The sequence below is a fragment of the Alexandromys fortis genome, unplaced genomic scaffold (assembly GCF_014885135.2).
Source record: "Alexandromys fortis isolate MF-2015 unplaced genomic scaffold, M_Fortis_MF-2015_v1.1 scaffold_4, whole genome shotgun sequence".
Lineage (NCBI taxonomy): Eukaryota > Metazoa > Chordata > Mammalia > Rodentia > Cricetidae > Alexandromys > Alexandromys fortis.
This window is the reverse complement of record NW_026067944.1, coordinates 25,841,500-25,866,555: the sequence shown is the minus strand read 5'-3', so window position 1 is coordinate 25,866,555 and position 25,056 is coordinate 25,841,500.

Genomic DNA, 25,056 nt, shown 5'->3' with positions numbered 1-25,056 from the left:
TCTGTTTTGTCTTGTTGACTGTTCTTTGCTTACAGAAGCTTTTCAGTTTCAGGAGGTCCCATTTATTAATTGTTTCTCTCAGAGTCTGTGCTGCTGGGGTTATATTTAGGAAGTGGTCTCCTGTGCCAATGCATTCAAGTGTATTTCCTGCTTTCTTTTCCATGAGGTTCAGTGTGCCTGGCTTTATGTTGAGGTCTTTTGTCTGTTTGGAATTGGGTTTTGTGCATGGTGATAGATATTGATCTATTTTCATTCTTCTACATGTTGATACCCAGTTATGCCAGCACCATTTGTTCAATATGCTTTCTTTTTTCCATTTTATATGTTTTGCTTCTTTGTCAAAGATCAAGTGTTTGTAGGTGTGTGGATTGATATCTGGGTTGTCAATTCAGTTCCCTTGTTTCTCCTGTCTGTTTTTATGCCAATACCAGACTCTTTTCAATACTGTAGCTCTATACTAGAGTTTGAAGTCAGGGATTGTGATGCCTCCAGAAGTTCCTTCATTGTACAGGATTGCTTTGACTATATTGGGATTTTTGCTATGCTGGGAAGTTGAATATCATTCTTTAGAGATCTGTGAGGAATTTTGCATGGATATTTATGGGCTCTGCATTGAATCTATAGATTGCTTTTGGTAAGTTTGCCATTGGTGTGCTATTATGTTAATTCTACCTACCAATGAGCATGGAAGATCCTTCCATTTTCTGGTTTCTTTTTCAAGTTATTTCTTCAAAGATTTTGTCATACAGGTCTTCCATTTGTTTTTTTAGAGTTACTCCAAGACAGTTTATGCTTTTTGTGGCTATTGTGAAGCATAATGCTTCTCTGATTTCTTTCTCAGCCCATTTATCATCTGTGTAAAGGAAGGCAATTAGATTTTTAAAGAAGAACTTATACCAATACTCCTCAAATTTTCCACAGAATAGAAACAGAAGGAACATTGCCAAACTCTTTTTATGAGGCTATAATTACCCAAACATCCAAAACCATACAAAAACAGTATTAAAAAAGAGAATTACAGACCAATTTCACTCATGAATATTGATGCAAATACTCAATAAAATACTGGCCAACCGAATTCAAGAACACTCCAGAAAAATCATCCACCATGGTCAAGTTGGCTTCATCCCAGAGATGCAAAGATGTTTCAACATACAAAAAAAATTGTCAATGTCGTCCACCATATAAAGAAAGTGAAAAAAAAAAAAACACCCACATGATCATCTCATTAGATGATGTAAAAGCCTTCTACAAAATACAACATCACTTAATGATAAAGATCTTGGAGAGAACAGGGGTACAAAGAACATACCTAAACATAATAAAGGTTATAATATACAGCAAGCCAACAGACAACATCAAAAAAAAAAATAGAGAGAAACTCAAAGCTATCCCTCTGAAGTTATGAACAAGACAAAGTTGTCCATACTCTCCATACCTGTTCAATATAGTTCTTGAGATTCTAGCTAGAGAATAAGACAAAAAAGGAGATCAAGGGTATACACATCGGAAAAACAAATCAAACTCTCACTATTCTTGATAACATGATAGTTTACATAAGTGATCCCCAAAATTCTACCAAGGACCTTCTACAACTCATAAACACCTTCAGTAATGTTGCAGGATACAATACTGATTTTGAGTTTTTGACCAGTGTTGAGATCCTCAAGACCATGTGGATTCTTGAAGTTGGTCTGGATGCTTTTCATATTATGATATGGCCTTGAACCTAAGGAATCAATAGGCATAACGTTAAAATTTATCCGTGCATGTGCTCCAGGTGCTTACATATCTCACTATGACTCCCAGCTTGAATGATTGCTTTCTAAAGTTTTGAAACATTTTGTAGGTAGAATCTGCCTGAGAATTTGGAGCAGTGTAGGACAGCTCTTGAGAGCTGTAAGCTCCCTAAGCTTCTACTCATGTTCTTTACTTGCTTACTGGTGTGAATAAGCCATTGCCTCATTTAACAGCCATAATATGTAGAGCTGTTTCAGACCCAATGCTGTCTCTAATGAAGACACTGAGAACTCTCTGAAACTGTGAGCATAAACAAACCTTCCTCTCTTAAATTGTTTCTGTCTCATATTTTCTCACAGTACAGAAAGTAATTGGTACAAAAGTCATGGTCAAAAGGAGGAGCATTTACCTTATTGTATCTTACCAACTTCAGTCTCTGATCTTTTTCCTACTTGGTCTCTGTGATTTTTTTTGTTCTTTCTTTTTTTCTCCCTTCTTTCCTTCCTTCCTTCTTTCCTTCCTTCCTTCCTTCCTTCCTTCCTTCCTTCCTTCCTTCCTTCCTTCCTTCCTCCCTTCCTTCTCTCTTTCATTTCCAAAATCCCTCTGCTCATGGACCATCAAGATCACTCAGTAGATAAAATGTACTTGACACCATGTATGATGAACTGAGTTCAATCTCTGAAACCTGCATGGCAGAAAGAGAAAACTGACTCTTACCTGTTGTCTTCTGACCTCACCAAAATTTCATAGCATGTATGTGCAATGCACACACAAAAACACACACACATACACTCACACATAAATACACCCCCCCACACAAACACCATTTAAAATAAATCACTTAAACTTCTCTGTGACTTCAGTATTTTTATTTGCATACTGATATAAACACTGTAGGAATATATATATATATTTCCTTCTCCTTCTTTCACTGTTGGCAAAAGCCATGGTAACAGCACTAATTTCAGCAATCTTGGACTTCTGTGCCTCAGCCAGGTCTAAATGGCACTTGAAACCACAAATCCAGTGCTGGCTTTATTCCATCCAGAACTTCTGTAAATTTTACAGAAATTAATTCACTTTCTTACATATTTTCAGCTTTAAATATCATGTGTGGTTCAGAGTTTCATATATTGGGCTTCTGTTAATTGCTCATATAAATTTCGATTTGATAAGACTTGTCAAGGAAAATACAATCTTATTCAGGAAAATACAATCTTATTCAGGAAAATACAATCTTATTCAGGAACAATGAAAGTAGAGTTAGGGAAGATGACATAGAACTACAGACAGGAAATGAGGACTTCTTTCAATTGTTTTGCAAATAGCTCCAAATTTAAATAAACAATTCCTAAATATCGTGGAATCCTAAATGTATTTTTGTCATAATAACCAAGGCAAAATAATTCAATTGTTATTTAAATATATACAAGAAAATGTTTGCTTAGTGGCCTGCTAGCTATGCAGCTATGAATAGGTTTTTAAATAAATATCTCTCCACAGGTTGTTTCTAATTACTATATATTTCAGGTACAATGTATTGCTTTCCTCTGTTACATAAGGCTGTTCTTTGAGAATTTTGCTGTTCTTAATCAAATAGAGTGGGAAGTTGTAAATATGAAACAGCACAAAGCACATACATAGCTATCAAGGGTTGCTTTGTGGAAAAATATGCTTGGAGGAAAAGTTAGATGTAATCCAGGCTGTTAAATAACCTGGTTATTGAAGACCTCTAGGAAGCAGTTGCAGTGTAATGAGGAAACTATTGAGGTCTGGGGACAAGCCAAGGAAGTGTTTGGAAGAAGAGTCTTCCAAGACAGAGAAGAGGGAATCCAAACTGTCATCGAGAAATGCTTTTAGCAATGATGAGAAACTGCATGTGGATGTTGTTGCCTGGTGTCTTAGTTGGGGTTTTTATTGCTAGAAAGAGAAAATATGGACACAAAAAAATCTTTTAAGAAAAACATTTAATTAGGTAGGTCGCTTACAATTTCATTGGTTCAGTCCTTTGTCATCATGGTAGGGAGCATGGCTGTAGAGAGAGAATAAATAGAAGAAATTTGGGAGGAAAAAAAGAAGGAGCAAGAGAAAGGAAAGAGAAAAAAAGGGTACAGCCACACAGCAAACATGGAGCAAGTTTGAAAGTAAGACTACAGATGTAAGGAAAGGGAAAACCCAGAGGCCAAAAAGTAGATGGGATAATTTAAGGAAATCTTGCTAGAAATAAGCCAAGCTAAGGCTGGCCTTTTCTAAGAAAAAATAAGACTCCATTGTGATTTATTTGGGAACTGGGTGGTGGGCCCCCAAGAGACCAAAGAGTAAAGAGAAAAAAAAAATGGCAACAGCAAAAACAAAGCAAGAAAACAAAACAAAATCAAGTAGAACAAAAAGCTTTTGCCAATCACTTACAGATCAAGCAGATGCAGAAAAACAGATGCAGCTTTTATTTGAGTAAGTAGGTAACAATAACTGTCATTTGCTGAATTTTTTAACCTGCAAAAAAATCGTTTTGAAAGAGGGGGAATTTTGACTATATTCCCAATAATTTTGAATTTTATATTTGTCTATTATATAATTAACTTAAAATATTGGTTTGACAGTGATATGTGTGTTTAGATTCCTTAATGTATTGAGAAATTAAACTAATTTTGGCAGTATTTGTATTTACCAAAACAGCACAAATATTATGACTATAATTATTGAAAGAATATGTTACAAGGGAAAGATTGTTGTAAAAAAAAAGTTTTCCTCTGATTTGAATTTGTATGCATTTGTACCTAATGGTACAATGGATGACCATTATACATTTAAAAGAGATAAATAAAGATAAAGAAAAACTCATGGCAATTCTCATATCACATGAATATGGCTGTTCATCTTTCTATGAGTGTGCTTCCAGTGACTTAGTATAACTTGATGGAGTCTTGTGAAATTGATCAAATATTCACTGAAGCTATGTTTTTATTGCTGTACAATAAAAGCTACAAAAATTCAATACTGATGATATTGGTGCCATAATCGATATCTAGTTCAGTGAACTGAATGCAAGACTTTGAAATGAGTTACATTTTTATTTAGAAAATTGACATATGTCAAAGGAAGTTCAAAAAATGAAAGAATATGTTCAGCAAACTATGGCTTAGCCTTACTTCATATCATAACCCAATATTAAGAGCAAAATTTGCAAATATAAAGACTAAATTGTCTTGCAGTCTATTTATCCTCACTGCCTATTTCTATGTCAGCTTGACACAAGATAGAGACACAGGGAGGATGTAACCTCATTTGAAAAAAATTACCCCAACAAATTGGCCTGTGGAGTATTTTTTTTTTCATTGATGATTGATGTGGAAAGGACCAGTTCATTGTGGGTTGCACTAACCCTGGTCAGATAATGGTCCTGAATGATATGAGAAAGCAGTTTCAGCAAGTTATGAGAGCAACAAGCCTGGACACAGAACTCCTCTTTGCTCTTTGCATCAGTTCCTGCTTCCAGGTTTCTGTCTTGAGTTCCTGTCATGATTTCCCTGGATGATGGACTATAGGCTCTATGATGAAGTAAACTTTTTCCCCGAAGTTATGTTTGGTCATAGTGTCTCATCACAGCAACAGAAATTCTAACTAAAATATGACACTTGCATGCTTAAACTTGCACTCAACAGGTTTTCAACATTATTAAAACCTAAATATTTGATGACTTCCTATCTCCTTCAAGTTGAGGTCAAAACTTTCAAGTAATACCAAAAATATTATATATTCTAAACTGTGAAGCCTACAATATCTTGTCATCTACATTTTCTTTCTATTCTACTTTAGATCTGCCACCCCCTCACATAGATGCACAACATCCCACTACCTCACCATTTTTTATTGATTTTATTGAGCTATACATTTTCTCTGCTCCCTTTCCTTACTCTCCCCTCCCTTTCCTTACTCCCCCCTCCCTTTCTACCCCTTCCCATGGTAGCCATGCTCCAAATTAACTCAGAAGATCTTATCTTTTTCTACTTCCCATACAGATTAGATCCATGTATGTATCTCTTAGGGACTTCATTGTTGTCTAGGTTCTCTGAGATTGTTAATTGTAGGCCAGTTTTTCTTTGTTTTATGTTTAGAAGTCACTTATGAGTGAGTACATATGATATTTGTTTTTCTAGTTCTGGGTTACTTCACTCAATATGATGTTTTCTAGATTTATCCATTTGCCCACAAATTTCAAGATATCAACATTATTTTTCCTGCTGTGTAGTACTCAATTGTGTAGATGTAACACATTTTCCTTATCCATTCTTTAGTTGAGGCACATTTAGGTTGTTTCTAGGCTCTGGATAGGACAAACAATGCTGCTATGAACAATAGTGGTATTGCTGTGGGTCTTGAGGAAGGTTGTTTCCTAATTTTCTGAAAAATCGCCATACTGACATCCAAAGGCACTGTACCAGTTTGCATTCCCACCAGCAGTGCAGAAGTGTTCCCTTTACCCCACATCCTCTCCAGCATAAGTTGTCATCAGTGTTTTTGATCTTGGCCATTCTTACAGGTATAAGATGGAATCTCAAAGTTGTTTTGATTTGCATTTCTCTGATGACTAAGGATGTTGAGCATTTCCTTAAGTGACTTTCAGTCATTTTAGATTCCTCTGTTGAGAGTTCTCTGTTTAGGTTTGTAACCCATTTTTTATTGGATTATTTGTTTTTTTGATGACCAATTTCTTGAGTTCTTTTTATATTTTGGGGACCAGACTTCTGTTCGATATGGGGTTAGTGAAGATCTTTTCCCATTCTGTAGGCTGCTGTTTTGTCTTGTTGACTGTCCTTTGCTTACAGAAGCTTTTCAGTTTCAGGAGGTCCCATTTATTAATTGTTTCTCTCAGAGTCTGTGCTACTGGGGTTATATTTAGAAAGTGGTCTCCTGTGTTAATGCTTTCAAGTGTACTTCCTGCTTCTCTTCCATGAAGTTCAGTGTGGTTGGTTTATATTTAGGTCTTTGATACAGTTGGACTTGAGTTTTGTGCATGGTGATAGATCTATTTTTATTCTTTTATATGTTGATATGCAGTCATGCCAGCACCATTTGTTAAGTATGTTTTCTTTTTTCCATTTTATACTTTTTGCTTCTTTGTCAAAAATTAGGTGTTCATAGGTGTGTGGATTAATATCTAGGTCATTGATTCAGTTCCATTGTTTCTTGCTGCAAGAGCACCTTCTGCTCCTTCTGCCAATAGCCGCTAAAATACCAGCCCACTGGGCATGGTCTATTTCTCTTTAAAAGAGGGTGGCAGCCCTCTGCTCACATTCTTGGTTCTGGCTCTTGCTCCAATGACTAGACACCTTTCCTGGCTGTCAGTGTTCTGTAAGTTTATCCCCTCAAATAAATACCACTTTGAATCCAAACTGGTGTGGAATTGTTTCATGCATTAGTTTCTCCTGTCTGTTTTTATGCCAATATGAGGTTGTTTTCAGTACAGTAGTTTTGTAGTAGAGTTTGAAGTCAGGGATTGTGATACATCCAGAAGTTCCTTTATTGTACAAGATTGTTTTGGATACCTGTTTTTTTTTTTTTTCATATGAAGTTGTACCTCACTATTTTTTTATTTGACACCCACTATGTAGTGTTCACATAGTGTCCCAATGAACTATTCTATCATTTCTTTCATGTCTCTACTAAATACCAAAAGGCTTTCCCTTAAAACTACATTTAAAATAGTCAGTAGAGGAAGACCTGATACCTCCATGGTCTTAAACTAATATAATTTCTGTCTTCTAAATCTAAATAAATGTTAGTTTCACTCCTCATCAAAGAACCTTTATTTTACATCAGTTGGAAACCTTTATAGAAAGCCACAAAACTAGTCAAAATACAGAACACAACTCACTATGGAGTGCTCAACCCCTGGAAAACATCTATAAAACAACATCCATACCACAGGCTCAAAAAAGGAGGGTGAGAAGTAGGAGAAAGAGGCCTATAAGATTGTACTTTCTAGCTATGATGAGGAAGCTATTCCTATGCACCCTCAACACCATGGCTGCCTAAACAAGATCAGAACAATTCCAACAGCAGACATACCGATGTCAATGGGGAAAATCTTACAGGGCCCTACTGCAAGATGAAGAACTACGGAAAAAAATGAACAATTATTGAGTAAAAAGAAAATTAATCTTCCCAAAAATTAATCCTTTGATTGGTTATCTAATACCTAGTGTGTTCAGCCCTACAAACATGTATAGGCAGGCAACACTGGGAAGACTCAGTAGGTTGTATGTATGTGTCGATTCGTTTGTATGTATATGTAACAACAATGAGTAAAGAAGAAGAGGTTACATATCTCAGTGTAAGACTTAGATAAGAGAGGGTATGGAGGGAAGATAGGGAGGTGAGTACTGATGTGACTATATCTAGAATAAAATCACTAAAAACGCCATGTCCTTCTACTGTGTCCTTCTCTGGGTGTCTCTTTCCTTCTTATGATTATTTATTGTAATGTATAATTATTTATTACTTAGTTTACTATGTATTTGTTTAAAGAACTTTCCCTTATTAGAATGTTATCCTTATAGCAACAAAGATTTATTTATTGATTGATAATATTGATGTACTGGCTGCTTTTATGTTAACTTGTCAGAAACTAGAATAATCTGAGAGACAGAGCCTCTATTTAGAGACTGTCCTCACAGGATTGATCTTTAGGCAAGCCTGTAAGGCATTTTCTTAATTAGTGGTTGATAGAGTAGAACCCAGTCCATTGCGATACTGAGTTCTGTAAGAAAGAAGGCTGAACAAGCCATAGAGAGCAAGCCATTAAGTAGTACCCTTTCAAGGCCATTGCATCAGCTCCTCTTTCCATGTTACTGCCTTATTTTTGTTCCTGCCTTCACTGCTTTGATGATGAAGTGATAAGTTATAATGAACTGTGAATGAAATAAACCCTTTCTACCCCAAGTTGCTTTTGGTCATGGTGTTTCAATACAAATTTAGTAACCCCAAATAAGACAAATGATTTACTCATTGATTCTGGCACAATGGTGGCACATGATAGGCACTGAATCATATTTTGTCTATGAGTGTGTTAATGAATGAATGCACCTTAGACAAATTGGAAGACAATCATAGATGGTATTTTTTTTCTGATCTACAGTTACATGCCTTATCCTTTGCATAAATGGCCCAGGCCTGGAGATGTCTTTCTAGAATGTTTTCTTTCCATAAAATGCATAAATTTAAAAATCAAAATAAGGTTATCTAAAGGGAAAAAAGGCTAAAGTGGTTTAAACATCAGAGAGGAAAAGCAATGAGGAAGAAATGGAAGGCAGAGGAGGAAAAGAGAAGGAAGGGGAGAAGGAGGATGGTGAGGGAGAGGAAGGACAAGCAGGGAACTACATTTGAGGGCAAGTGTGGTTTGATGTCTCTATTGCAATTTCTTGTTGGGCCAGATTCAGCTGATATATTCCCGAGAGAAGTATGGCATCCAGAGCCGCAAGCAGAAAGAGAAGGGAGTACTAAGTGGATGAAATGTTGGTATGAAGACTCCCAGAATAAAGGAAATCTGAACCAGGGCCACTGCTGACCACTCCAGGCCTCCAGACTCGTGGCTGTACACAGCAAAGTGCTGCTGGTAGAGGGAACGAAATGGCATTTTAAACCCACTGTAATCCCTCTGTTTTCTGTTGCCCTGGGAAAGCAGTATTTACAATGGCTCGCTCTGCGCTTCCCAGATGGGATTTAGCCACTGTTGTAACCTTGTGCTGTTCATTGTGAAGCTGGAAAGTACAACTCCCTGACATTTAAGCTGCTTTCAAAGGGGAAATGCAACTGTCAGCTCAGGTAGCTTTAAGCTGTCAGAGCTGGGTGACTAAACTAACTCATGACTCTTCCACATCCCCACATGAGGAGAGACTGACATTTTGATCTTTTTGTAATAAACCCTTTTCATGCAGTGCTTCAGTCTTACCAAGGTGAGTGCTGGGATCTTCTGTGGGACAGGAAGTATGAATGCCCTCTCCTTCCTTTCCTGAGTTATTTAGGGTACAACATAGCCTGCCCATTTAGATATGTGAATGCTCCCAAGTGATCTAATATAAAGCCAAACTTTAGAGCCATCTCTCAATTTTTTTTCCTTTCTTTCATAATCTGCTTTTCCTTATTTTGGTTTGACTATCAAGAATAATTTTTCTATTTCCTGTGACACCTAAGTCTTGATAGTGGCTATTGCTTTATTTAACATGAATTTTGCTAGTGCTCTATCATTTAGAAAATTCAAGAAAATAGTGTCTCCCAGTTGCAAGGAAAGACCTTCTTGCTTAGTTTAATCAGACCATTCTATTCTGCAATCCCTAATCACTGGTCAGAAACGAGCAAATCACATAAACAGCTCAGGCGACAGGAGTCTCGAGACACTTGCCTAGAATTTTGTTATAAGAACATTTTAACTTCTGCTAAGGACATTGGTGTGTATAGCTAGAGATTTGGGAACCACTAGACTGTTTTATCCATGAGAGAATCAAGATGCTTCTCCATGATAGAAACTACAGAGTAAAAGAGAAGTCAGTCACTTCAGGTCATTCTCACGCACCTCCTTCTAGAATTTAAGGTAGGTACTTATGATGAGCTTTTAATTTAAGTCCCTTTTATTGGATGTAGATACAATTTTTGTACTTTATTCCCATACGCAATTTACTTCCTGAGTCTTTTAAGCCCAAGCTATTTGTTAAAGGAATCTATCATGACCTTTATTAAGATTTGCATATGACTAAATTTCACTAATGATTCTTCATGACCAGCTTTTAGCATAAGGAAGATCCTGCAGTTAAAAAGATATCCTTGTGAGATCAATAGTAGGGATAGCATTTGGGATGCATGTAGGCTTAATTGACATGAAAAATGCCAAGACTACTTGTTTTCTAGCGAATTGTTTTCTTAGTGGCCCCTCAAGCAGACAAGTTGCATATTTGTCAGTAAGTCAATAGCTGTGGAGAGACTAATGATTCTTAGTAATAGTGTATTAGTAATCACGACACTGATTTTATGGAATAGAGAGTAACAAAAGAAAGGTGTGCTTATGACTTCAATACATTTGCTTTCTTATTTGTTTATCCTTAGTTAACAAATTATATATATATTACACTGTACTTTGATTTACATATATATTACAAAAGCTATATAAAAAATACTAAAATATATTCTTTCTCAGCACAATAACTGATTCATTGGTGAAGTGATGGGTATGTTATTAAATTTGATTTTGGGTCTCTCTATAATAAGTTCATAAATCAAACTACATTAGTTTAGGCCAAGGAAAATAAAGTCAAGAGGACAAAACAGGATCCTAGCCTACTATGCTATTTATTCTGCTTTTAGAATTGTTAATCCCACTCATTGAATTAAGGACTTCATGGTCTTCTTGATCCATGAACCTTTTTAGGTACATTCTTTCTTCTAGATTCAGTGACCCAACGTTTCTGCTAAACTGGGACAGAAATCAAAACCAAGACTGACACTGGGAAGTTTGTCCATTTTTTTCTTATTATATTTTATATCTTTTGCTAGTTCCAGAACAAGTGCTTTCCAAATGGCCAGCCACAACCCTAGAACATCAGTGGTTGGGAATGATTTACTGTCTAGGGCCCACTTCAAAGTGACCTCAGCAGCTGGGAAGAGACTCTAGCCCACATGTAGGAATTTGGAAATTTCTGTGATCCAACAAACAGATTTGACATAGAGACTATAGGCTTGGATGAATTCTGAAAATTCCAATTAAAAAAAAAATCCTTCCAATGTTTTCCTAGTCCCATGTGGAGTGAAATCATTTTGATTTCATAGGTTGATTTCAGTCAAATTGACAAAGAGTCAAAAGTCGGAGAGACATACCGAGTTTTCTTGTAGGCAGCCACCCATGAAGTTAGAATCCAGAGGAAATCAAATTTCTTTGTTTCACTCATCTGCCTTCTGTAATGACTTGCTTTGGCACCGGCCATAACATTTCTCTGCCATTATGAAAATTCGGAACATTTTTGTGTATCAGATTATTTTCACTTCGACACAACTTTCCCTGCCTGCCTCGCTGCCAAACGATCTAATGCTCTGAGGTGCTGTCAGTTCACATGAAGGGACAATTTGCAGCCTTGACTGAGTAGGTGAAGGGTTCTTTCAAGGCTGGTTACACTCAAGGCACAAGTGTTTACCTTCAGTTCACGGAAGTGCTGCATTCTCTGTTAAAGCAGCAGCTCTCAGCCTTGAGACCTCAGCTTTCTGGGGGTGGATTAAGATAGGTAAAAGAAAGTAGAAAGAAGTGGTTTCAGCTGCTTTTTCATTCATGGACTGTGCTGGGGCGGGAGGTAAGATGTGTATACTGCCCTGCAAGGAGGTCATTTGGCTGGTAAGGCTCTGGTGACTTATGTGAGACCAGTTCTGGGGCTTTGGATCTGAAATGGGCCTACTTTAGTAAAAAACCCAAATCATCTCTCACCAGATTTTCCAAAGACTTGAGCCTTTTGCTTTTTTTAAGCATCTTTAAAATTGAAAAATATTCTCCTGTGCTTTTTCTTAAAACCCGTAGTTGTTTCTAAGTCCTACCTATTGAAATATCAACCTAACTATTCAAGAACTTATTTTCCTTAATATAGTACAAGTCATGATTTACTTAAAAATAGTGTCAATTATTTCAGCATGATTTATTGAGAAGTTTTGCTTCTGCACTTTTCTGTATCACTACCCATGTGAAGCAGCTTCCCTTCTTGCTTAGTCCTGGTCAATTGTACTCAACCGTATTTGACAGTAGCACACTAGGACAGTGTAATAAATACTATTATTGTAGGTCACCAATATGTAAAGATGCCAGAGAAAATTTAACGCCTTAATCTTCCTTTCTTTAAGAGTTTTATATGTATTAGCTCTTTACCATAAACATTTAGATATTCAACTTCTTAATATTTTGTCTTTTAACCTGAAGAGTTTATATGTACATTAATCTAAATAAATAATGTTTTTACTTTTAAAATATGAAATTTTTTTCTTTTGTTCAAATACCCCACCTCTAATTTTTTTCTTATTGCTTGAGTTAAGACTGAAGAGAGTGATGACAGGCAGAGATTTTGTCTTCCTAAAAATTACATGGAAATGAGAAGCTTTCAGCCTCTGATCATTAAATAGCATTTTAGCTGAATGCTTCTTGTAGATACTATTAATTAACGAAGTTCCCTTGTATTCTTAGATAGCTATTTTAAAAAATCAAGGTTAGATGTCAAATTTAGTCAAGTGCTTTCTCTGAATACATTACTTTTTTTTAAATTAAATCTGTTGATGAATAAAAATAATTATTTTAAAAGCAATAAAATTTTTTTATCGCAGTGATACATGTAATATGGCTATGATGTAGCATTGTTTTTTGTATAGTTCTATATTCCTTTGTTGAGACAGGGTTTCTCTGTAGTTTTGAGGCCTGTCCTGGTACTAGCTCTTGCAGATCAGGTTGACCTCAAACTCAGAGAGATCCACCCACTGTTGCCTCCCAAGTGCTGGGATTAAAGACTTGAGCCAACATCGCCCAATTTAGTTCTAATTTTTTTGTTGACAATTATTTCCCTGTATTAATAAAGCAATTTTTAATTTATTTAATTATCAAAGAGTTATATATTTTAAACAATACAAATATGGGCATAAAGTGACTCTGAACATTGATAAGTGAGTTTTTGAATACCTGTTTTTATTTTTAAAATAAATATCTGAAAGATCTAAAATAAAGTCAAATAAAGATATATATTTCTCTGTTTCAGAAATAACACAGCATTTTGCAAGATAGTTTGTATGATTTTACATTGTCATTAGAAGGATGTGAGTATGTAGTTTAATTTCTTGACCAGTAGTGGGCATTTATTTTCAAAATAGACATTTTAATTAAAAGGCAGAGTATATCAGTGATGTGTTAATTTGTTTTTCTCTAATAACTAATGACTTTGGTTGTGTGTGCATGTGTGTGTGTGTGTATGTGTGTGTGTGTAGTGTGTGTGCATGTGCATGCATGTGCTTATCTTTGTCATTTATTTTACCTTGTAAAGTGTTTTTTCCAATCTGTGAGTTTTTGAATAGCTGTTGGTTTTTGAGTGTTGAATGGCTGTTTTGTAATTGAGTTTTAGAACTCTTTATACTCTCTTAGTAAAATTATTTTAGGACACATATTTTGCAAATATTTGTACTTGATCTATTACATTTGTTTGTTTGTTTTCTGATTCTACTAGTGATATAAATTTGAAAGAACTTTTACTTTACACCCTGAGTCTATGTTATTGTGTATTTCTTTCAAGGATCCCAGTTTCTTGTTTAATATGCAAGTAATTTATTAAATACAAGACAATCAAGAACAATTTGTGTGTGTTATTACAGAAAATCTATGATACTGGGCTTTATAATCATATGTATTTTATTAGTCAGGGTTCTCTAGAGTAACAGAACTTATACAATGAATATATATGATATTTATTACAATGACTTACATGCTGTGGTCCAGTGGCTGCCTGTAAATGGGAGGTCCAAGTATTTAGTTGCTCAGTTTACAAGGCTGAATGACTCACTTGGTCTTCAGTATTTGATGGAATCCCCCCAAAATAGGTTCCAATGCCAATGAAGGAAAGGACTTGCTAGGAAGTTGAGAACAAGTAGTCAAAATTCAAGTTTCCTTCCCCATGTCTTTATATAGACCCACCACAGAAGATTTGGCCCAGATTTGATATGGATTAAAGATCTGGAATAAAGTTTTGTCTTCTATCCTCAAGACATAAATTAAAGGTGTATCTTTCTACCACTAGAATCTGGATTATAAGTAATCTTCCCAGTTCAAGTTAAACAGATATCCCCTCAAGTGTGTCCTCTGTTTTAGGTTTTAGTCAGTTTCAAATATAGTCAAGTTAACAACCAAGAATAGCCATTATGAGACTGGAGAGTTGGCTCAGTTGCTAGGAGCTTTTCCAGAAGACCTTGGTTCAATTTTTAATACCCAGGTGGTGGATAATAGCTGTCTATAACTCCAGTTCCAGGAGATCTGCCACCTTCACACCAATGCACATAAAGTAAAATTAAATAAATTATTTTAAAAAGGAATAACCATTATATGTATTATCTATTCTTGAATTACTTCCATGTGAGGAGTATGGACTGAATGAATTAAGTGTAGAAAGGTACTTTATTAATCTCTTAAAAAGTCCACACTTGATGTGGGAGTGTCATACATCAATCTGTTGGTTTCACTGGTGAATTAATAAAGAGACTGCTTGGCCTGATAGGTTAGAACATAGGTGGGTGGAGTAAACAGAACAGAATGCTGGGAAGAAGGGAAGTTAGGCAGACACCATGCTAGCTCCTCTCCAGGGCAGACACTATGAAGCTTTGACCCAAGATGGACATAGTCTAGAACCTTGCTGGTAAGTCACCATCTCGTGGTGCTACACACATTAATAGAAAAGGGCCAAGCAGTGTTTATATGAATATAGTTTGTGTGTTGTTATTTCGGGTGTAAAGCTAACCATTTGGGAGCCAGGTGGGACGAAAAGCAGACTTGCCCACAGCTCCTTCTATACACAGTATCCTGATAACTATAACTTTACATTAAATCTTACCAGATAGTGTGAGTCTTTCAACTTTATTCCTCTATTTTCAATACTTATTTTTATTCTGCCTTCCTTCCTTTGCTTCTTACTTTCTCACTCAGTGATTTTAGATTGTAACTGACTATGTAGCATAAGAGGACTCATGGAAGTACTGCCTAAACTTCCCAAAGGCTGGGATCACAAGCCTAGATCACTACTCCTGGTATATTTCTTGATATATTTATTGTCAATTCTAAAATCAAATTGCTAAAAATAATCAGCTTATATCAATACTCCTAATGGGATTTGACACTGATGTTTCTACAAAACTTTTGATCATTTTTGAGATAAGATGTAAGTGTTGTAACACAATCAAAAAACAATATTATCTCCATTGTCAGACTTTCACTTCTCCCAGCATTGTATATTCCTCAGTCTATATACTATTTACAACATCTACCATATTTATCACTATTTAATATTTGTATACTTTTATTACATTACTTTTTATTTTTCAGTATATTATTATTGGTTGCTAGTACATAGAAATCCAATTGATTTTGCATGTTGATCACCTTAAATCTTGCTAAACTCCTTTACTGGGTCTATATATCTTGGTTTTTTTTTTCAGTATAATGATGATTTACATTAACAAATTTTCAATAACTAATGGCAATTTTCTTCTTTCTTTCTAAAAATGTGGTATTTAATTTTTTCTTTACCTTTTAGAGTTGGTAGGAACCCTTAATGTTACATTAAATAGTAATTATGAGGATAAATATCTTTAATTTATTATGTTGGAAGAGACTATCAATTCTTTCACCAATTAAATGCTACCACCTGAAGTTTTAATAAATAACTATTAGATTGGAATTATGTCTTCTATTCCTCAATCTTCCAAATAACTGAAGTGTATTGGTTCTGTTGAGTGCTTTTTCTCAATCTCTTGAGATGCCTGCATTGTTTTGGAGTAGTGAGGATCCGTATCTTTAGTTGTATAGTAAGACGAGTTTTACACAGAAACATTCAAATACCAAGCATACCTTGCAATGTGGACATTGATTGAAATGAGTTGCAATATATTGCCATAGTCATATAAATTTTGGTTGAAAATAGTTGGTTGCATGCCTGGGAGCAATATGGTTACTTGGTTCTCTCTTCATGAAATAGCTCGGTATCTGGGTTTGCTGTCAGAATGATACAGTTCTCGCAGAATGTTTTAAAAAGTGATCTAACTCAATTTTCTGGAAGAGCTTTCATTTTGACATATTTTACAACCTGTACTTGTTAAATATTTATAAATAATCTTGCATGCTAGAAATTAATGTATATTCTATAGGAGATGAGTCAATTGTGGTAATTATGTTTCTAAAATATTTTATATCCTTCCTTTTCTGAATATTTAAATATCAATTTCTGAGAGAAGGGTGGGGTTTTTTCTAACTTTGGAGTTTTATCAATTTTTCTTTGTGTTTCTATCAATTTTTCTTTGAATAATTTGAGGAATTCTTGAAATATCTATAGTTTTTTTAAAATTGCCACTTTATTATACTTACTCAATGTTTTATTATTGTAAATGATCCCTTTCATTTCTCTTTATGTTAGACTTAAAATTTAAGAAAATTTTAGTATCGGGTTGGGGCGATGGCTCAGTAGTTAAGAGTACTGTCTGCTCTTCCAGATGACCCAGGCTCAATTACCAGCACCCACATGGCAGCTCACAACCGTCTGTAGCTCCAGTTCAAGGGGATCTGACACTCTCATATAAACATACATGGTGGCAAAACACCAATGCATGTGAAATAAAAATAAATAAATAAATAAATTTTAAAAAAGAAAACTTTAGTATCTTGGTCATTTATAGCATTAATATCATCCATTTCAGTTTTCTGACCTTTTAATATTATCTCTTTTGCTTACATATTTAGCCTAATAGGCATTATACTCTCACTTTATAGATTTTCTTAGCCATTTATTTTTAATATATGTATGCATAATACATATATTGTTTTATTGTTAATTATGTGGGTGGGTCTATGTGGTGTTATGTGCATATGAGCAGGTTCCAGTGGAAGTGGAAGCATCACATACCCCTGGAGCTGGAGGTACAGGTGTTTGTAAGCCGCCCTCTGTGGTTCTAGGAATACAACTCAGAGCCTCGGGGAGGAACTGTGTGCTCCTAACCCCAAACCACCTCTTCAGCTCTTTGGCATTTTTTTATAGTACCCATTGGTTTACAACTTCTCTGACTTCTCACATTCCAGGGCTCATTCAGTCAGAAATTTTATTGAGATCTAAAATTTATTCTGTAGTTTTAATTCTTATACTTATATTTTCTAATATTAATTTTAGTAAAATACCATTTCTCCTTTTTAAATTATTATTTTATTACCTTACAGTTGTCTTAAACATATATTTTCCGACAATACATAAATTTTGTAACTATATTATATAAATGTACTTATATACTGCTTAATATAAATATTTGTGTAGACTTAACACACCAGAATTTCCTCACAAATCCTCCCAAGAGCCTCCCACAAGACATGAAAAAATGTCAGTGAAATAGATTGCCGATAAACTCAGTGTCACCAATATGTGTTCATGTAGCATTAAGAAGTCAAAGCACTTCCTATGAGCCCAGGTTTGAACTCTCTACTTTTTTCCTGTGTGTCTAGTCTCTCTGTGGCAAACGATATCTGGTCTATTTGTAAACAGCCTGTAGTACGAGTCTGAATCTATGCCTCCACTATGTCAAACTGTCTCTTTTGTTCCTGTGTCTATGTGTACCCAGCATGGGCCATTGCTCTGTATTTGGTCAACAATACAGAAGGCACCAAATGGGGTTAGGAATGAGTGATACTTTACAAATCTCTAATTATGGCTTTAGAAGAAATTACAACACTGACTCCAACTGACCCCATCTTACCCAGATAATAAACAAATCCTCTCAAGCAATATCCATGATTCTTTCAACATATGGCTGATATTTATTTTATAGGCTGCTTTCACCGTATTTGCTGTTTCCAGAAAATGATCATTGTCACACACACACACACACACACACACACACACACACACACACACTTTTCTCTGTGTCAGGGGCATGAAGTGTACATACTTTAGGATTGCAGTTTTGCATTAGTTTAGGTTGTAAAAGCTGACTACCATGGATATTTGAAAATATAAGTTTGGTTGTTACAATGTTCTCTTAAAGGCAGGATAAATAAATGGAGCATCAGTTATACACTAATATAGATTAGTGTTCATGTAATATTTAAATTTATCAAATACTTAGAATATGGAAGCTGGCATAAATCTGCATTGACAAGATAAGAAAATATCTCTTATAGGATATAATTTCTGGCCTTCTATATTTAGACAAATTGTGCCTATTTTTATATATTCAACAAGATCACTGTGATCTTCCACTTAAAGAATGACACTTATATTACTGAACAAATAGTGTCCTGTGCACTGACTAGTATAAACTCCCTGGATTCCAGGTGCTATAAAGGCAAAACTATCCATACTCATTTTTAATGAGGATGTTGAGTTATATCTAAGTTATGGGCAGATGGCTTGTGAGCACAAAGTACAAGAGAAGTAGATTTGAAGCCATCCACTATCACTGTGTTCTGAATTATCAAAGGTTTTATATCAATAGTATTTCATTCATGAAATTGAGTGTCCTGTTGATTTGGGTGCATATATGAACAGGATTGTAATATCCTTTTGGTAGTTTTGATTTTTCCTTTAACGAGTATACATTTTCTTCCTTATCTTTTATGGTTAGCTGTAAATTGAAGCCAATTTGGTCAGATATTACAATATCTGTATCTGGTTAATCCTTAATTTCATTTGCTATTCATGGTTCCTTTTCATTCTTTTCCCTTAAGGTGGTGACTATTGCTGATAGTGAGATATATTTTTGGTAGACAACAAAGTAGTGAATCCTCTTTCCTAATCAATCATTTTTGTTTTGTGTCTATTGATAATTGAAATAACTAATAGTAAGTGTTATTATTTGCTGTTAGGAGGGGCTGCTTGTACCAATTATTCATGAGTATAAAGATAAGGCTTTAGGTTGCAGTTAGATATTATACCTATTTAGTAAACTTCTAGTAGTAATTTCTCCTCTCAGGTCTATGACTTTATTGACCATGGATATTCAGCTAGGTTTAATAGAGCAGACATGGAGTTTCTCCTATTAAGCAAGCCTTAAATACAAATAGATGGATGCTGATTAACCACTGGATATAAGTGCCACTATTGCCCCTTTCAAAATCTTGCTTATTCGATCACTGTTGTGGTCCATAAGCATAATAGCTAGATTGGACTGTTGATTGCCTTTCTCCTTTGGCAGCTTGCATAGCTTATTGCAGTACTATAAACAATTGTATAAGAAAGGAAAGTGCGAGGTCAAACTCTGTTGATTTCTCCAAGTTTGTGTCTGAAGTGTGTGGTGCTTATAACATTAAGACAATTAATGCCTGCTTGCAAAAGGAAAATTAATGATTTCTAAGGTGACCTCTCATAGGTTATCCAGTCCTTAGTCATCAGGATGATGACTAAGATGATACATGAGAGCAGCACTAAAGGGATCAGTCAATCTGTTGGTTATAGATAGATGTGCAATAATATAGAATAATTATTATAATAACTACAATAATAAAAGGGCATGAATTCGGAGGGAGTGATGGGTATTCAGAAAGAGTTAGAGAGAGGAGAGGGAGAGTGGAAAATAAAGTAAATACAGGGCTCATACATAAAACTTTTATCAAAAGTAGTGAGAAAATTTAAAGCATTATTATTGAACTATTTGCATTAGTTCTTGTCATATTATAATAGACACTATAGAAATTCAGATGAATATAGTACATACTGTAGAGTGAATTCTAATTGGTCTTAATAATAAAATCCCAGTGTCAGTTAGTAGGGGGTAAAAGCTTAAAGATCAGAGAAGCAGAGCAGCCAGCCACTAGTTTTTACCTCTACGAAATTCAATCCTCAGACAAAATGGGGTATCCTGCCTCTATAAATCCTCAGACTGACTGCTCAGACTAAATGCCCTGAGCTTTTGTCTCCTCCTGCCTTATATTCTTTCTGCCTTGCCATATCTCTTCTTGTCTCGGCCTCCCTAATGTCGGATTTAAAGTCATGTGACTCTAAAGTACTGGGATTAAAGGTGTGAGCCACCAGCACCTGGCTCTGTTTCTTTCTTTTAGTTTTTGTTTTTGTTTTGTTTTGTTTTTTTAGACAGGGTTTCTCTGTAGCTTTGGTGCCTCTCTTGGAAACTAGTTCTTATAGACCAGGCTGGCCTCAAACTCATAGAGATCCTCCAGCCTCTGCCTCCTTAGTGCTTGGATTAAAAGCATGCACCACCACCACCCAGCTGGCTGTTTCTCTTTTATACTGGATCAGTTTTGCATAATACAGGGTGTCCTTGAACTCACAGAAATCTATTTGCCTCTGCCTCCAAAAGCTAGAATTAAAGGTCTATGTCATCACTATCTGGACTCTGTGGCTAAGTAAGTAGTGGCTAGCTCCTCATTCTGATCTTCAGGCAAGATTTATTTATTAGTTCACAAACAAAATATAACCAAAATATACTTTAGAAAAATCTATATTCCACAAAACTGAAGAATCTAAAATAAATGTTTGAATGCCTAGATATATTTTAGCTACTACATTTAAATAAAAATGCAAATAATCTAATTAGAGTCATAATATTCAATGAAATAGATGCTTTACTCAAAAAATCTCCCAACTGAAACAAACCATATGCCAGATGTATTCAGTACCAAATTCTATCAGATCTTCAAAGGAAAACAAACACAAATACTCCTCAAACTATTCAACAAAATAGAAAAGGAAAGAACCTGTCCAAATTCTTTTCTACAAGGCAAATACTACCTTAATACCAAAACCTAGGTAAACTCCCAACTCAGAAAGAAAAATTAAAAGCTCATATCTCTGATTAACTTGGATTTAAAAATTATCATTAAAATAACTACAAACCAAGTTCAGTAACTCATCAAAAAGGTTATCCAACATGATCAAATCAGCTTTATCATAGAGATATCTCTTGGCACTGTTATTCAGTCCAAGAACCTATACCTGGATGGTACATATCACAAACCCTACTGCTGTTATTCTGGTGAAGAGTCTTAGGATTAATGACTTAGACATTAGTACATCTTTTAAAGCTCATCAGGGATGACTCTTTTCAACATAGGTTGCTATTAAGGCAGACCTGTGACTAGTGAAGGTGCAGACAATGTGTGATTGAGAATGTCTGAGTCCTAACTGGGGCATCTGTGGCACATCTCTACTCACAGGACTGAGAGATCATTGTGGAAGAGATGGCAGAGAGATTGTAAGACTGTAATAGCCAGAGGCGGTGGATGTCTCCAAGAAAATAGTGTCCTCCAGATATGGCAGGGCAGTGGCACCTATGAATTTACAGTTGTTGTGACAGCCTGCCTAAGACCTGTGTAAGCTCACGCTAGATAAAGTCCTAGCATGGAGGGGGAGGGGGATCACAAACTCCCACCACTAACTGAAGAACGGTTGGTAATTGATAGAGTCCAGGAATGGGAGAGATAATTTTCTTTAAGTGTGTATTCCCTGGCCAATGGAACATGCTCCAGTGGTTGGCACACATCCCGGAGTATATAGCCACCATTTATTAGTTTGGAAGGGTTTAAAAATCAAGGACACAAAGTGATATGGGTATGGAAAGGGAAGTGGGAGGTGTTGGGGATATGGATGAATATGGCCAAAATGCAATGCATAAAACTCTCCAAAAATGAATAAAAACTGTCTTAAAAAAGAAGTAGTATCCCAATTTTTGGAATCCAGCTGCCACTTCAATATAAGAATAATAAATGAAATATAGAAGCTTACAAGTCTTTACACAGAGCTTCCAAAACAAAGATACAATCTGGTGTCAGACTACAGTGATATAGTTACCAAAAGAGCTAAGTTTCAAGGGTGGTAGATAAAATATCTTCTGGATAGTAATGAGGTTTTACATGTCAGAGGATTGATTTGTGTTAATGAATGCTTTGAATCAACCTCATTAGATCGGGAGAAATAGGAAGAGTCACTGAAAGTAGCATCTTTGAATCTAAAATGGTTTTAACAGAAGCTTTATATACAGCAACTGGAGACCCTGTTCTGGAAGCCAAACTCCTTCATAAGTCTTTCTTCAATGATGTGTTTATTTTGCAAGATGTCATTTTCTTAGGGAAAGTCCTTGTTTAACCTCTGGAAATATGTTTTTTTCCTGGACAACACATCTTAAATCCAGAAACAGGAAGGACAGGAGGGAGAATACAGCTAAGGCAAAACAGCTCATCTTTATGTTAAAATTTGGATCTTCCAGTCAAAGTCAAGGGCATTCTTGCAACTGAGCTGATTAGCCTTGAGTCTCTGAGAATTTAATCAATGCAGTGCTGCCTCCTTATAATGCAGGACTGGAAGCCAAACTCCCCTGTCTGAATCCACACCCTCAGGTCACAGGCAACTGTGCAACTCCTACTTAACCTTCTCTCTTCTAACCTGCAGCTGCTGGATCTTTGCTTAGTTCAAATGTTTTCAGATAAGGTGTGTGGAGAAACTTTATAGAAGAAAATTTTCTCAGAGTCAAGAATAGTTTCTTAAGTTTGATGTCAAGACTTCAGGATAAAAGCAGTCAATATTCAGGTTTTCAGTGGGAGTTTTAATCACATTTTAAAAGTAACTATTTGCTACTTCGTGTAAATACACTGTGAAGAATTAAATATAATTGCTAGAACTCTCATAAATAGAGGGACAAGATTGTTTTCTGAAAACTCACCCTGGATTGCTCTGGGTACTTTGTGTTTCAGTCATGCGAGTCATCTCCTTTTTGTGATAGAGTGATCCAAATACAAATGTTTTCAGCACAAAAATGAGAAACCACTCCAACTCTGTTTATGAAGAACTCTATGCTTTAGACATGAGATGATCATTTTTCTTGAGGAAATAATAATAAGAAAAATTAGAACTTATTCTCATCAAGGAAACTGTAGCTCTAAATTTATTTAAAAGCTTTCAGTTTTCTATTTCAATTCTTATGTCAAATGATAGTAAAGGAAGAATGTGTTGCATTATGGGTAATCTGAGGATGAATGAGCCTATGACAAAATGAACATGGACTCTACAAGTCATGCCATGCCCTCTCAAGGTACTGTTACTTGGTTGAAATGAAAAGATGAATACTTGAATAAACAAGTTTATACAGAAAGTTCTGTATTCTAATATACATAGTAATGTATTGTCTAGCTTATCCTAGTATGAAGCATATGAGATACAAACTGGGAATTCAGACAAGAGCTAAAGAGAAACAGAAGGCAGGATTTACCATCTCTTCCTGTGCCAACGAGCATCAGGCTGGCATTGCTTGTTAATTTTCTCCTTTTTTTCCTGGATAGACTATCTTACCTCTTAAAAACTTGCCAAAACAATTTCTTAAATTCCAGGAGTGACATTTATCTTTGGGAAATGAATGGGCAAGAAGAGAAAAAATTTTAAGTGCTAATTTTCACTTTTTGAATACTTATTTAAATATCCTAACAGTTTGCATCAGTCATTCTCCCAAACAGTGGTAGGTATTTTCAAGTCAAAGCGATTGTTTTACATATATATGTATATATATTTTCTTATATCTCTTTCATGGTTGCTGTGCTAAGTAAATTTTGAGCAATACTGATCCAATGCTGAAAATTAGAAATGACTAATGAAAAATAATAGCCATAACATTTTCCAAACATTATGATCTATCAAAGGCAACACCTGTTAGTATTTTGTGTTTCTCTTCCAAGTTGTTTTCCTAAATAGGTGGTGGTAACATAACACTTAATATATAATTGTTGGCATCACATATTACTGTATCACTATTTTAATGACTAGAAAATAACGTGTCATAATTAATAAATAAATTTTCTAATGGGCTCATAGGTTACCTTGAGTTCTTTTGTCTTTACCTCTGTGATTCATTATTTCTTAGAGTAAAATATAGGAAGAGCATTCCTGACCCAAAGGGAAGACATATGTTTAAGGCATTTTGATGCAGTTGCCAAATTGCCTTTCAGGAAAGTTGTAGAAATTTAGAATCCCATTAGCAGTGCATCAGAATATTTGTTTCCTACACCCCATGCTGTCTTTCATTTTTGTCAACCATTTTAATATTTGTCAATGTAATAGGAAAAATTATATCCCATTTTATTTGCATTTGTTTGGAACTAAATATGATTTCTTCTTTTCTGAACTACCTATTGGAGCTCTGACTATTTTTTTCCATTAAGATATTTAATATCTCCCAATCTGAGATAGTTCTTTTTACAAGAATATGAATATATATCAGTGTGTTCCTCTTTTACATTTATCTTTCTTAGTTTTACTGTTTATTCCAACTATATTATCTGTACTTTTTTCTCAATGGGTGTAGAGAAGGTAATTGTCCTCTATAGAAACAACATGAGCAGTTAAACAATAAGGTCCCTAACAATTGGCCCCAAGTGACTGGAACTTGAACTAAAACTAGTAGGTTTCTTTTTTTTTTTTTACTATGAATTTTTTTTATTGAGAATAAGAAAAAAAAAAAGTTTCCGCCTCCTCCCAGCCTCCCATTTCCCTCTCCCTCCCCCACTCTTCTCCCCCTCCCCCCTCTCTTCTCCCCCTCCCCCCACTCCTCTCCCCCTCCCTCTCCTAT